This window comes from Delphinus delphis, chromosome 12 (assembly GCF_949987515.2).
Source record: "Delphinus delphis chromosome 12, mDelDel1.2, whole genome shotgun sequence".
Classification (NCBI taxonomy): Eukaryota; Metazoa; Chordata; class Mammalia; order Artiodactyla; family Delphinidae; genus Delphinus; species Delphinus delphis.
In genome coordinates this window covers 39,625,465-39,638,038 of record NC_082694.2, presented here as the reverse complement: position 1 = coordinate 39,638,038, position 12,574 = coordinate 39,625,465, and the positions used below count along the sequence as shown (strand labels likewise).

The following is a 12,574-nucleotide window of genomic DNA, read 5'->3' as shown; positions in this document are numbered from 1 at the left end:
CCCCATCACAGTGCTCACTTTGCGTTAAATTCTCCTGCTTTGACATGGAATTCCAGGGGCGGGAAGGGGAACCCTTCTGGTAAAAAAACTCCAGAGCTGGGCTTCCCTGGTGGCTCAGTGGTTGAAAGTCCGCCTGTCGATGCAGGGGACACGGGTTCGTGCCCTGGTCCGGGAAGATCCCATGTGCCGCAGAGCGGCTGGGCCCGTGAGCCATGGCCACTGAGCCTGCGCGTCCGGAGCTGCAACGGGAGAGGCCACAATGAGAGGCCCATGTACCGCAAAAAAAAAAAAAAAACCTCCAGAGCTAATGTTCTAATACAAAACCCAGTAACAACAACAACATAATAATAATAATAATGGTAAAATAACCATCATTTATTAAGCATTTTCCCAGCCACCTTAGATACTTTCCATGAATTATGTCATTCCCTATAAAAAAAAAACTAGCAAACACTTCTTCAAACACTAGGGTAAGATGGTTCCATTCATGTGGTAAAGGGTACAGAGCATTGCTCTGCTTTGACTCATGTCAATAAGTAGGTAGAGCACTCCCCTGGTTGCACAGTGGTTAGGAATCTACCTGTCAATGCAGGGGACACGAGTTCGAGCCCTGGTCCAGGAAGATCCCACATGCCGCGGAGCAACTAAGCCCGTGTGCCATGACTACTGAGCCTGCGTTCTAGAGCCCGCGAGCCACAACTACTGAGCCAGTGTGCCACAGCTACTGCAGCCCACGCACCTAGAGCCCGTGCTCCGCAACAAGAGAAGCCACCGCAATGAGGAGCCCGCGCACCGCAACAAAGAGTAGCCCCCAGTCGCCCCAACTAGAGAAAGCTTGCACGCAGCAACACCCAGTGCAGCCAAAAGTAAAATAAATAAATTTTTTTTAAAAATAAGGAGGTAGAGGAAGCTGACCCCTATGGTTGGGAGTCATCCCCACTCCCCCACCCCTCACCCCACCATGGCCTCTCCACTAAACACTCAGAGGACCAGCGATGGTGAATACATAGGCTGTGCACTGGTCACACTCAGATATTAAAGTCGACTAATAAGTAAGAAATATAATAATTATACAGTTGATACATTATGCATGTTTATTTTACTATTTAGACAATTCTGAAGTTTATACAGGTAAAACAGAAATTCACTCCTCACTTCCTCTCCTACTGTTAACAGCTCAGTGGGTATCCTTCCAGATTTTCCATATATATGCATGGAAATAATAATGGCCTAGACCGGCTCAGAAACCCTGCCTCCAAGATCATTTTTAGGAAAGAATGACTAGGAAACATTTCTGGAAAAGATAAAAAGGGTCAGAGACCAGTGTCACCACTTCATCCCTAATCATGGCTCCAAGGGATCTACCTCAGATCATATTTCCTAGAAACAGACTCCGTGACAGAGATTTGGGTGCAGAGCAAATTGGGGAGCATGCTTGGAAATAATACCTGTGACAGAGAGGGGGAAACAGAAAAGGACAGGTGGGAGAGTTGAACTGTGTGATGCAGCTGTCGCCTCTGTGACAATCCCGTAGGGAACTCAGGAGTTGAGATGCCCTTCTGAGTTGCCCCAGTTAAAGCAAGGGAACCAGGCTTTCCTATTCTCAAGTAACTAATAATTGGATGCAGGGAGCCCTTGGGAAAAGTAGTAAGATTGGGCAAGGCAGCTTCCTTCTTCCAGGGCTGGTTCCAGAGAGAGTACAGCTGTGAATCAGCAGGAGCCAACATCTCTTGGTTTTGAAGGGGGAGCTGGGAAGCCTACCACAGCATATACTACAAGACCCTCAGATATTCCAAAACATTCTCTTCTAGAAAAAATGTTTCTCTTCTAGAAAGGATGAGGAGTAAACAGGAGGGAAAAAAACCTTGCTGAGTGAACAGATAAGAGAATGCTACAGCCCAAATGTTGACACAGCTCCTGAATCCGAAATGCCAAGGCTCATACCTAATGTTCCCACGATTTCCAAGAATATTGCACTATGCCATACCCTGCATAACAACACACACCGGACCTAACTACAGTTGCCAATAAGGAATGGCTAGGATGGCATTTTCCTCTCCTTTGGCCCAGAGCACTGGATTCCACTGGACAAGTTTCACCTGTATGATTGGAAATGAAAAAAAAAAAAAAAAAAAACTCTTTTCTTTATGAACAATAATAAAAACAATTCTAGGAGGGGAGATAGAGCAATGCAAAGCTTTCTTGGAAATCTCATTGCTGCACCAGGAGCAGATGTCCTGGGGCACAAGTTCAGTCCTGTTCTATCCCAAATAGCACTTCGGCACACGTGGATCCAGAGCTCCTGGTGATCCTGCTCGCCCAGCTGTTTTTTTTCCTTCTAGCCTCAGCAAGGACACCCAAACCTTCTGAGGGCAGGACCAGCTACAACACAGAGCTGGGACCCCAGTCAGCTGGACAGTGTTTTGTGTCCAACTACATCAACACTGGTATTCTTTGGGTGATGCTATATCAGAAATGTCTTGCTGATTGCATTTTTCTACAAACACTCATAATGAATGACAACTAACCCTTCCTAAACCAGGCCTAGGCCGGCATGCTTTCCGATGAAACACTCCAAAGTTCCTTCAAGTGGGATTTCTATCCTGTAAGAAGTGTCCAAAATTGTCACGACTGGTGTCAAAATAACACAACCATTATCAGCATTCGTGGTAAAAGTGGCCAGTAAATGTGCCTCTGGGTCTTAGGCTCATGGTCTACAAAACGGGCAGCTGTGTGCCTGCACTGAACTTGGAATAACAGGTCAGAGAACAGACAGCATTCCTTTCAGCATTTGGGAAGACGGACTCTACAAATACAAGGTAGAATTAACTGATCAACTTTGTAGCATGACCTTGTCCATCAGTTCTAGAACATGAGAGATTTCCATTGTGATGGTACAACTACCACTGAACAACTCATTGCATGCATTAATTCAGCCACTAAAGGCCTCCTTCCCCATAAGTTCATATAAATACAAATCTGCTCCTGGGGCTCTAGGACAGTCAGGGAAAGGTTAATATTTGGAGATTTATCTTTAAACATTTTTAATCCACTTTTTTACAAAGATTGGCAGAGCACTTGGCAAACTGTCCCCTTACCAGTGACTTATGAGGGACGATACTACAAAAAAATAGGGACCAACGTGTCTCAGACATCCCTGACTGATTTCTTCTGCAGCAATCTTACCTTCCAAGGGGACAAAGGACAGGCCCTACTCTACTGTAGTTAACAAGTGCAGAGCACCCACCTGGACCAGGCACCATTTGAAGCCGTTCAGCATTAAACCCTCACGACAATCCCAACTTACTACTGTTATCCCCAATTTTCAGATGAGAAAATTGAGGAACAGAGAAGTTAAGGGACCTAGTAGTCAGTGTCAGAGCTATGATTCAGAGATAAGCATCTGACTCAGGAGTCTGTGCACATAAACTCGATGCTATCCTGCCTCCAGAATGGAAGCATCTTCCAAGAAGTGCTTTTACTTTCAATCCTTTAGTTGCCTTTACTTTCCAAATTCCCTTTGAAACAGGCAGAGCCGAGGTTACCCATTTCGTGGAGACACCAGACCTACATGACTTAACTGAGTCACAGAATTAATCAGTGATTGGACAGAGAATGGAACCTAATACAACACACAGCACAGATCTTTACAATTCAGCCAAGCAGACAAAAAACCAACAGACTCAAATCTGTTCCCGATCAGCAGACACCTGGACATGCTGGACAAGTGCGGGAGGTGATTGCTAAGCTCAGACCCATTATAGCCCCAAGGCACATCGCCTCCTCCCTCTAATTCATCCTGAGCAAGGCATTGAACCCATCTGGGCCTCCTTCTAGTTGCAATGACATGAGTCAATTCATTTCGAGGATAAAACAATAATAAATATTTGCATTATCCTTAATCATTGCCAAAACATTTCAAACACATCATCTCCTTTAGTCCTCCTAACAGCACTACGAAGGAAGTTTTGTGGTGTTCATTCTAGAGATGGAGAAACCAAGACTCACAAAATTTGTCATCTATCCAGTCCCATGCATAACTCAGTCTTAATGTTTGATCCTGCGCTCTCTCCACTGTGCTCCTGCAACTGTATTCTGGTTCAAGATCCAGCAGTTGAAGACCACGGTCAAAGAGAAGGCTGGGGAAATCTGAACCTGCCATCAAACCAGGGACTGTTCATCCCCAACACTTCAACGCTTCATTGTCAAATAAAAAGAATGTTGATTTCCATTATTTAACCAAATAGGATCCTTTCCATGAACATTCCAACTGCAAATCAGACTTGATGAATGACAAAAGGACATTGTTTTCCACATTTTTAATCTGTTCTGCTGGACTCCCAACCCACTGGTGAAAACTCTGAGGGACCCCAAGATGCCAGTGGTCAACTTGTGCAAATCACGTATTTTGTGATCAAAAGACTGAACTACTCTAATATCCAACTTTTTCTTGTAACTGAAACACCATTGGCCACCAAAATCTAATGGTTCTTTATATTATTAGGTCATTTATTCTCCCCAGCAACCCTGTGAGGTGGATACTATTGTTATCCCCATCTTTCTTACAGATAAGAAAACTGAGGCACAGAGAGATTAAGTGACCTGCTAGTCAGTGTCAGAGCTGTAATTCAGGACTCTGATTTGGTGGACTCTGGAATGCTCAGTTAGACAGAACTTCTTCAGTACAATTCTCTAGGATTTGAGTTGGTTTGGGGATAGAGAATGTTTTGTTCTACTTTTTAAGTTTCACTATTTATCAATAGAGTTTATCACCATCTCTTATCACTATAGTGGCTCATAAGGAGACCTCTCCCCACTACCATTAAAATAGAAATCTTCTTGGAAGGGCCAATGTCGAAAACCCTTATCAGTTATGAAGTAATAAAAAATAAGAGAAATAAGGAAAAATATAGCCTCTGGAGAGACTTGGCAATGCCCGGAGGTGACAAAAGGAAGAGAAAGAATAGATAGTAGAGGTGAAAGTTTTCCAAAAACAAATGTTACCTCTATTCTCTACCCCAGCTCTTTACAGCATAGCACATACCTCTATGAATGAACATTCTACTTACCAACTAGAAAAACACAAAAGCTGTGACTGAGTGAGTCCAAAGATGCAAAGTCCAAAGACCTGACTCTCTCTTCCCCTCCAAGCCAGGTGAGTTGCTATCCTTCTAAGCTCTTGGCCTCCACAAGATCATCCCCTACCCCTGATGTAAAGACGTGTCACCATGCCTCCGGTGGCAGCCCTCCCAATCTTAGATGGCCAGGCCCAATCTTGCAGCCCACCCCTCAGCAGACCTGGTCTTCCTGGAGAACCCCACAAAGAGGGCATCCCATGTTTTCAGCTGCTGCTGCCAATTACCCAATACTTCTTTTTCTACTTCTTGGTAGTTTATTTTATCAGGCTATCTTATTTCCATGTACGTGGGCCACTCAAATACTTTTTTGAACAAGGCAAAATGTTAGTAAGTATAAAAGTTAAGGCTGCCGAAGAACTGACAAGACGGCAGAAGTAGGGCACAAGAAGCAGACCTTCCGCAAGTTCACCTACCGCAGCGTGGACCTTGATCAGATATCGGATGTGTTCTACCAGCAGCTTATGCAGCTGCACAGCACATGACAGCATCAGATGCTGAACAGAGGCCTGTGGAGGAAGCAGCATCCCTGCAGAAGTGCCTGCGCAAGGCCCAGAAGGAGGCGCCGCCCAAGGAGAAGCCAGCAGTGGTGAACACACACCTGCGGGTCATGATCATTCTGCCTGAGAAGGTGGCCAGCATGGTGGGCATCTACAACCACAAGACTTTCAACCAGGTGGAAGTTAAGCCTGAGATGATCGGTCACTACCTAGGCATGCTCTGAATCACCTATAAACATGTGAAGCAGGGCCGGAAGCCACTCACTCCTCCTGCTTCATCCCCCTCAAGTAGCCTGCTTGGCCAACCAAGGCACAGATTTCTCTTTTTTAAAAAAAAAAAAAAAAAGGTAAATAGGTAAGTAAATCACACCACCAATAAAGGCAGAAGTAATAATAATAGCAATAATCACAACAACAACCATTTATGAAGTGCTCCCTGCATGCCCTGTACTTTCCATACCTGATTGCATTTCATCTTCTCAACATGCCTTCAAGGTAAGTATATTTTACAGATGGGAAAACCGAGGCTTAAAGGCATTAAGTAACATGCCCACGTCAATCAAGAACTACGAATGCCCAGTTCCACCTGCAGGTCTGTCTCTCTCCAAAGCCCAGGCTCTTTACTAATATCCTAGACTCCTTGATCCACTCTACAGCCAGGTAGGCTTTGCATATAGGAGTACATTTCTCTGTTTTGTTTCTACCGTATTATACTGCTGGGGTCTAGAGAGGTTTACTCCCTTGCCCAAGGTCTCATGGTGGTGTGGACAGAAACAGAGCCTCACATCCTCTGATTTCTACTAAAAACACTCATTCCCCTCTACCCTGCCTATCGAACTGGCCCTGCCTGCACGCGTCCCTCAATAGACAACATGCTCAAAGTGCCCTCCCTTCCCACGCCCCTTTGAAGCCCTGGAAGGAACACATAGTGATCCACTCCTATCCAGATTCCCAGCTGCTGAGGCCCACGGGCTCATGTCAAGAGCTCTGGGGATCTACATCTACCCAGAGCATCTGAGAAAGAGCCCCTGCTCCAAGATTCCAGGTGTGGTCACAGGAGAGTATTTTCTGCTAGGACCCACCCAGACCTTCCAGCAGTGCCCATGCTGGGCAGCAACCACTCTAAGGACAAGAAGGATCAAGTCTCTACTCTGCCCTAACAAGCTCTTTCAAGTCTCTGGGCCTCCCTTTTATCCTTCGTAAGGCTTAGCAGGCTACTCCAGGGGCAGTCCAGTAATCAGCCCCAGGGCATTACCAGGGAGCTTTTTAGAATTGCAGACTTTCCAGCCCCAGGCCAGGACTGCTGCATTCAATTGTGCACTTTTAATAAGATCTCTAGGTGATTCGTGTGAACAGTAAAGTGTGAGATACACCAGCTGAGACCATCTCCATGTCCTTCCCAAGACCTAAATTCTGATCTCAAAAGGCGGCTCGTGGCTCAATTTCCAGACCTCAGGGTTGAGATGCCTCTTGGAACTGGGGGAATCCAAGCTTCTAATCAGGAGTGGTCAGAAGCAGAGTCACAGAAGGCGTCTGTGAAACCCAAGCTCTTGGACAGGCAATGCGGGACCACGGGGCGGGCGAAGGAGCCGGTTCATGTTTTCCATAGGCGCGCTGTGTGTGCCAGCTGAGGTCTTTAATGTAAACCCTCCCGTGCTCCGACCTAAACAATGAGCATAATTATGGGCTCGCTTACCCCCTTCAGATGCAGGGCTTGGGTCGGCCCTCCACAGGGTCCTGCAGGAGGTCCTATTTCTGAGTCGGGGGGGCAGGGGGGCTCTGGTTAACCAGAGCAGACCCGACTCTGAGGGGCAAAGTTGACATACCAGCATAATTACACGTAGGTTGACCATATTTACTGCAACTCTGTTGTTCTAGAATTTCAAACAAAGACTGAATCCTAGGAAAACACACCACTAAAGAGAAGCAGATTGTCCTGAGTGATTTATTGAAGAACAAAAGCGAGGGGAAGAAAGAGAAGAGGATTATCAGAGACTCGCACATACTTCCCTTTCCCCTGCCTGGTCTAAGGAGAACACGCAGTGACCACCGCTTTCCCACCCTCCCCAACGGAAAGGCCTCAAAACACTGACATTTTGCTTTTTCTAAGTCATGCTTTCACGTGGCCACATCAAATCCCTTAAACCCATCTAGACGCATCAGAAGAGAGCGGGCAAGTAGCACTGTCAGGACAGAGATCCCCCTCTTCTCTTCTGAGTCACTTGACTCTCCCCCCACACCTTCCTACAGGACATACACTTACATCTCATTCGGATCTATTTCAAATGAACAGAAAATCAACCAAGGCTGGAATTTGGCTTTAGAGAAGCCAAAACATCAGGTCAGGCGTGTGACTGGCCTTTAACTTTGGGAGGTTATGGAAGGCTTTGAAGAGCTGCCAGCACTGTTTGGCCTCAGCTCTGTCCCATGTAAATACATAACTGTTATGGAAAGCAGTGGCATTTCCAACGCACAATTCAGAGCTTTCACTGACCCAGCAATGACGGGAGGGGGCAGTTGGAAATCTGCACCGTTAGGAAACAGCACCTCCCTCCCAAAATTAAAACCTCTATATATGCAATTTAGGTGACTCTGAGATCAGGGCCACAAGGATCTCAGGGCCCTTGCTTGTAGTTGCCACCCGGTTAGGGACTGAATTTTCACGCATTGAAGCCCTAGCCCCCAGTGTGACTGAATCTGGAGGTAGGGCCTTTAGGAAGGTAATTAAGGTTCAATGAGGTCATAAACATGGGACCCTAATCCGGTAGGATTTATGTCTTTATAAGAAGAACAAGAGATCTCTTTTTCTCCATGTACACACAGAGAAGAAGCCATGTGATGACACAGTGAGAAGGCATCTACCAATCCAGGAAGAGAGGTCTCACTAGAAATCAGCTCTGACAGCACCTTCATCTTAGACTTCCAGCCTCCAGAACCGTGAGAAAATAAACTTCTGTTGTTTAGGCCTCCCAGTCTGTGATACTTGATTATGGCAGCGCTAGCGAACTAATACATGCACCACCCCCACGCCAACACATACACACACACAATTACAATTATAACTCCTCAGCCAGGGAAGGCTTACCAAGTGCCTACCAAGCGCCCGACAAAAGAAACAGGAGAGGGCTTCCCTGGTGGCGCAGTGGTTGAGAGTCTGCCTGCCGATGCAGGGGACACGGTTTCGTGCCCCGGTCCGGGAGGATCCCACATGCCGCGGAGCGGCTGGGCCCATGAGCCATGGCCGCTGAGCCTGCGCGTCCGGAGCCTGTGCTCCGCAGCGGGAGAGGCCATGGCAGTGAGAAGCCCACGTACCACCAAAAAAAAAAAAAAAAAAACACAAAATAAAGAAACAGGAGATAGGTTTCCTGTCCTCATAGAGCTCAGGACATCTTCGGCTAGACAAGATCAACCCTGAAAAACAAACTGGAACAATACAAGAGGGGATTTGGGTGGAGCAGAGCAGCTGATAGACCATTATGTACGAGGGTCACCAGGTAGGAAGCAGAGAATCATTCATTACAAAGGTACATGATAGTTACTGGAAGTTTCTTTGTTTTCTTTTTTTAAGTTGCTCTAAGATATTTTGCTCAGAAAGTCCCCAAACCTTCATCCTTGCCCATCAAGAAGAAAGAGTGGGTTTCCTGGCCAAAGTTCCAGGGCAGGGTCTTGAAATTCCTAATCCTGTACCCTGTCAAGATGGTTGTTTGCCACGTCTCACTGCCTGGAGCTCAAAAGGGGTTACATGCTCCTGGGCCAGGTGGTGCCACACAGATGAAGAAATAGCGAGTGACTGGGCTAATTAACCTATTTACACACACTCATAAAACTGTGAAAGCCTTTTGCAAAACTACACATGTTGTTACTGTTCAAATGTCAGAAAAAGAACACACAATCAGGATGGGATTCAGTTCCTACCAGATGTTCACAAAGGTTAAGCTCTGCTGAATGGCAAATTCCAAACTTGGTCAGTTAGAAACTCTATGGGCTTAACTCCCTCTCTAATCCTGCACTCCTCCTAGTGATACCACTTGAAATCTCCAAGCCTGAGCAAAGGGCAGGGTCTGACGTCAGAAGCCCTAAGATAGAATATGGACACCTACCACAAAAGACACCCCTGGTGGGATGGGGCACCCAGGATTGCTCTGAGCAGGGAAAGAACAAGCGGGATTTTTCACAAGTTCACCAGAGATTTATGCCGCAACTTCAACGTGGGCTGGACATATTATAGCCCAGACAAAGGAGGGAGGCATGGGATGGAAGAAAAGCAATAGAAAAGATCCTGGACATTTACCAAATTGTCTTGAAGAACAGCAATTTTCTTTTTTGTGGGCCCCATCCACCCCAACTTTGGTTCTGTGGTTCCAGCAGCCCATCACAGTCACTTATCCTCTTTCCAGAGAAGTGGGCTTATGACCAGGGTTGAGCCAATCAGTTTCCCCATCCCGTTCATTGATCCGAGGATTGGCATTGGACTGACCAGGGAAATCAGGATTCATCCCCAAGAGGAAGAAAACACATTTTCTGCTCTGGTTACATGAACCAATAAACATCCTACACGTCCTTTCTTCTCAAGCTGGTCCCAGTGCTGATTCTGTTACTTACAATCAGAGGACTCATAACTAACGCAGAAAGCATTTGAACTCTCACCAGTTGCTTTCTGGTTTGTATCAGACCACCATCCTGTGTCTAGTCCTAGAGGACACCCTAAGGGAAGAGGGGACCTTGGCTGCAGGGTGACGAAACAGGATGGGGGGGGGGAATTTCTGCTGGTGGTGACAGTGACATTGTCCAAAACATCATAAACAGTTGTGAGGAACTGTCCCAATATGCTGCCCAGCAAGGTGGGTGTTCTGGCCCTGGGGCACTCCATAAACAGAGCCAGTGACACCAGATTCTCTCCATGAACGCCTCCCACTGGGAGCTGCCAAATCTCTCCCAGCCACCTGCCTTCCAGCAGAGCTGGAAGGAGAACCCACAACCCCTCAGCACCTCCAACAAGTACTAAAAAGGAGTTCAGTGTAGCAGTCAAGTGCATGAGATCTGTATTCAGGACACTTGCATTTTAATTCCACTCCCTACCAACCGTGGGACCTTGGTTAAATAAAACCTCTTGAACCTCTGTTTACTCATCTGTATAATGGAAGTGGAATATAGCGCATAGGATTGTAGCGAGAGTTAAATGTGATCACGTATATAAAGCACTTAGCATGGTACCAGGCACTGCTAGAACTACCATCATCATTATTGTGGCTGTTACTATTAGGAAATGCTCTGAAAACTGTTCTCTGTGAAATAAGTCAGGATCTGACCTTGTAAAATCAAAAAGTTCATTCTCACTGGGAAATAGCTAGCAGCTCCTTCCAGCCTAGAGTGGCAAATTCCAGGCTTGGGTCTATTTCTTGCCTTTATATCCTTTCTCATTTATTTTTTGATTTATGAAAACGCATCCATCATTTTCTAAGGAAAGCCTCCAGACACATGAACAAAAATGATAAAAATGCACAACAAAAACAAATAAAACCATTCAGCATGGCTAACAAGTCAGGCATTTAGCCCCAGTGGGGTAGATAAATCCGGGCTCGGCACTGGGACCCAAAGGTCAACAGGCTGGGACTTTGCTGAAGGAATCGAAGAAAGGAGATTCTGAAGCTTCAACTAACAGTCTACCTCAAATCTACCAAGAGCTTAAGAGCAAATTTTCTAGAGACAACATCCAAATGGGTCTCTAAGAAGCCAGTCTAGAAAACAATGAGACAGCTACCCGCTCCCTGCCCATTCACTAGGGGATGTTTTCAGAGAGCCAGCAGACTTCTAAAGCTATGCCAAGCACCCCTTTTACCTACAATTCCCATTTCCATGAGGGAGGGGTCATCTCGGAGAAGGACACTTAGTTAAGTGACTTGGGGCTCCCTAGGAAATGTGACAAGGCCAGCCCTCTGTCCTCATCTCTTTAGTCCATGGACATTGCTCTAAGGGGACCCTCTCTGAAAAGTTTGCTTTGGAACCCAACATTTCTAGCTTTCAATATAGATATTTCATTTTTGCTTTAAGCTGAGAATATGTGAGAGGAAAAGTGAAAATGGAAGCCCAGTAGAGGCAGGGAGGGACGCTTATGGTGTGAGATGGAGACAGGGCCTTCAACGGCAGAGCACAAGTGCCCTCATATAATCTGGGCAGGGCTCCTGATGGGTAAATGAGTTCCCAGAGTGTCTCATTGGATAAGCTCTGCAAAATGCCTTCCTGCCCACAGTCTGAGGGGGTCTTCAGTCATGGGTTGTCCTGGCCACTTCTGACTGAACAAGGGATTTATTCCTAGGCTGCCAGGAGGCCAATGAGATGGCCTAGTGTGAAAACTGTGCCCAGCAGGACTGCTGAATAATGGATAACATCTGGCAGAGCTATCAGATCTTCTCCCGGGACATCTGGCTGTGACAGGGGAGCCACCGTCGGCAAGTAATGATAGATGCAGCAGAACAGAAAAATGTAACTGAATCACTCCAACTACCCAGCACTGGAGTAGACACTCATTGATAACTACCTCTGTCGGTAGAACCTGTTAATAACAAGTATTAACAACAACACGATTAACGGAGCCACTGTCGACAGCAACCATACTGGTCGAACATAACTTTGTGCCTGGCACTTTTAAGCCCTTACACATGTGACCACACTGAATCTTCACAAGGACCCTATTCGGTCAGTGCTATTATTGTCATGATTTTGCAGGTGGGGAAACTGAGGCTAGAGAAGGGACACAGCCTGGTAACTAGCAGAGCTGGAATCTGAACCAGGCAGTTTGATTATGGAACATGAGATTTCATTCACCAGGTTTCACACGCTCCTGGTAAATCACACCATGTGGCCACGAGTGATGTTCTGGTTCTCAGTGAAGCCTGCTCTGTGACCACTCTGAAGATTTTCTGTTCATCCTCACCTCCT

At 46.3% G+C, this 12,574-nt stretch overlaps 1 pseudogene; it reads left to right on the top strand.

The window, feature by feature from the left end:
- Positions 1-3,716: 3,716 nt before the first annotated feature.
- Positions 3,717-5,927, top strand: LOC132435367 (small ribosomal subunit protein uS19 pseudogene; annotated as a pseudogene).
- The last annotated feature ends 6,647 nt before the right edge of the window (positions 5,928-12,574 follow it).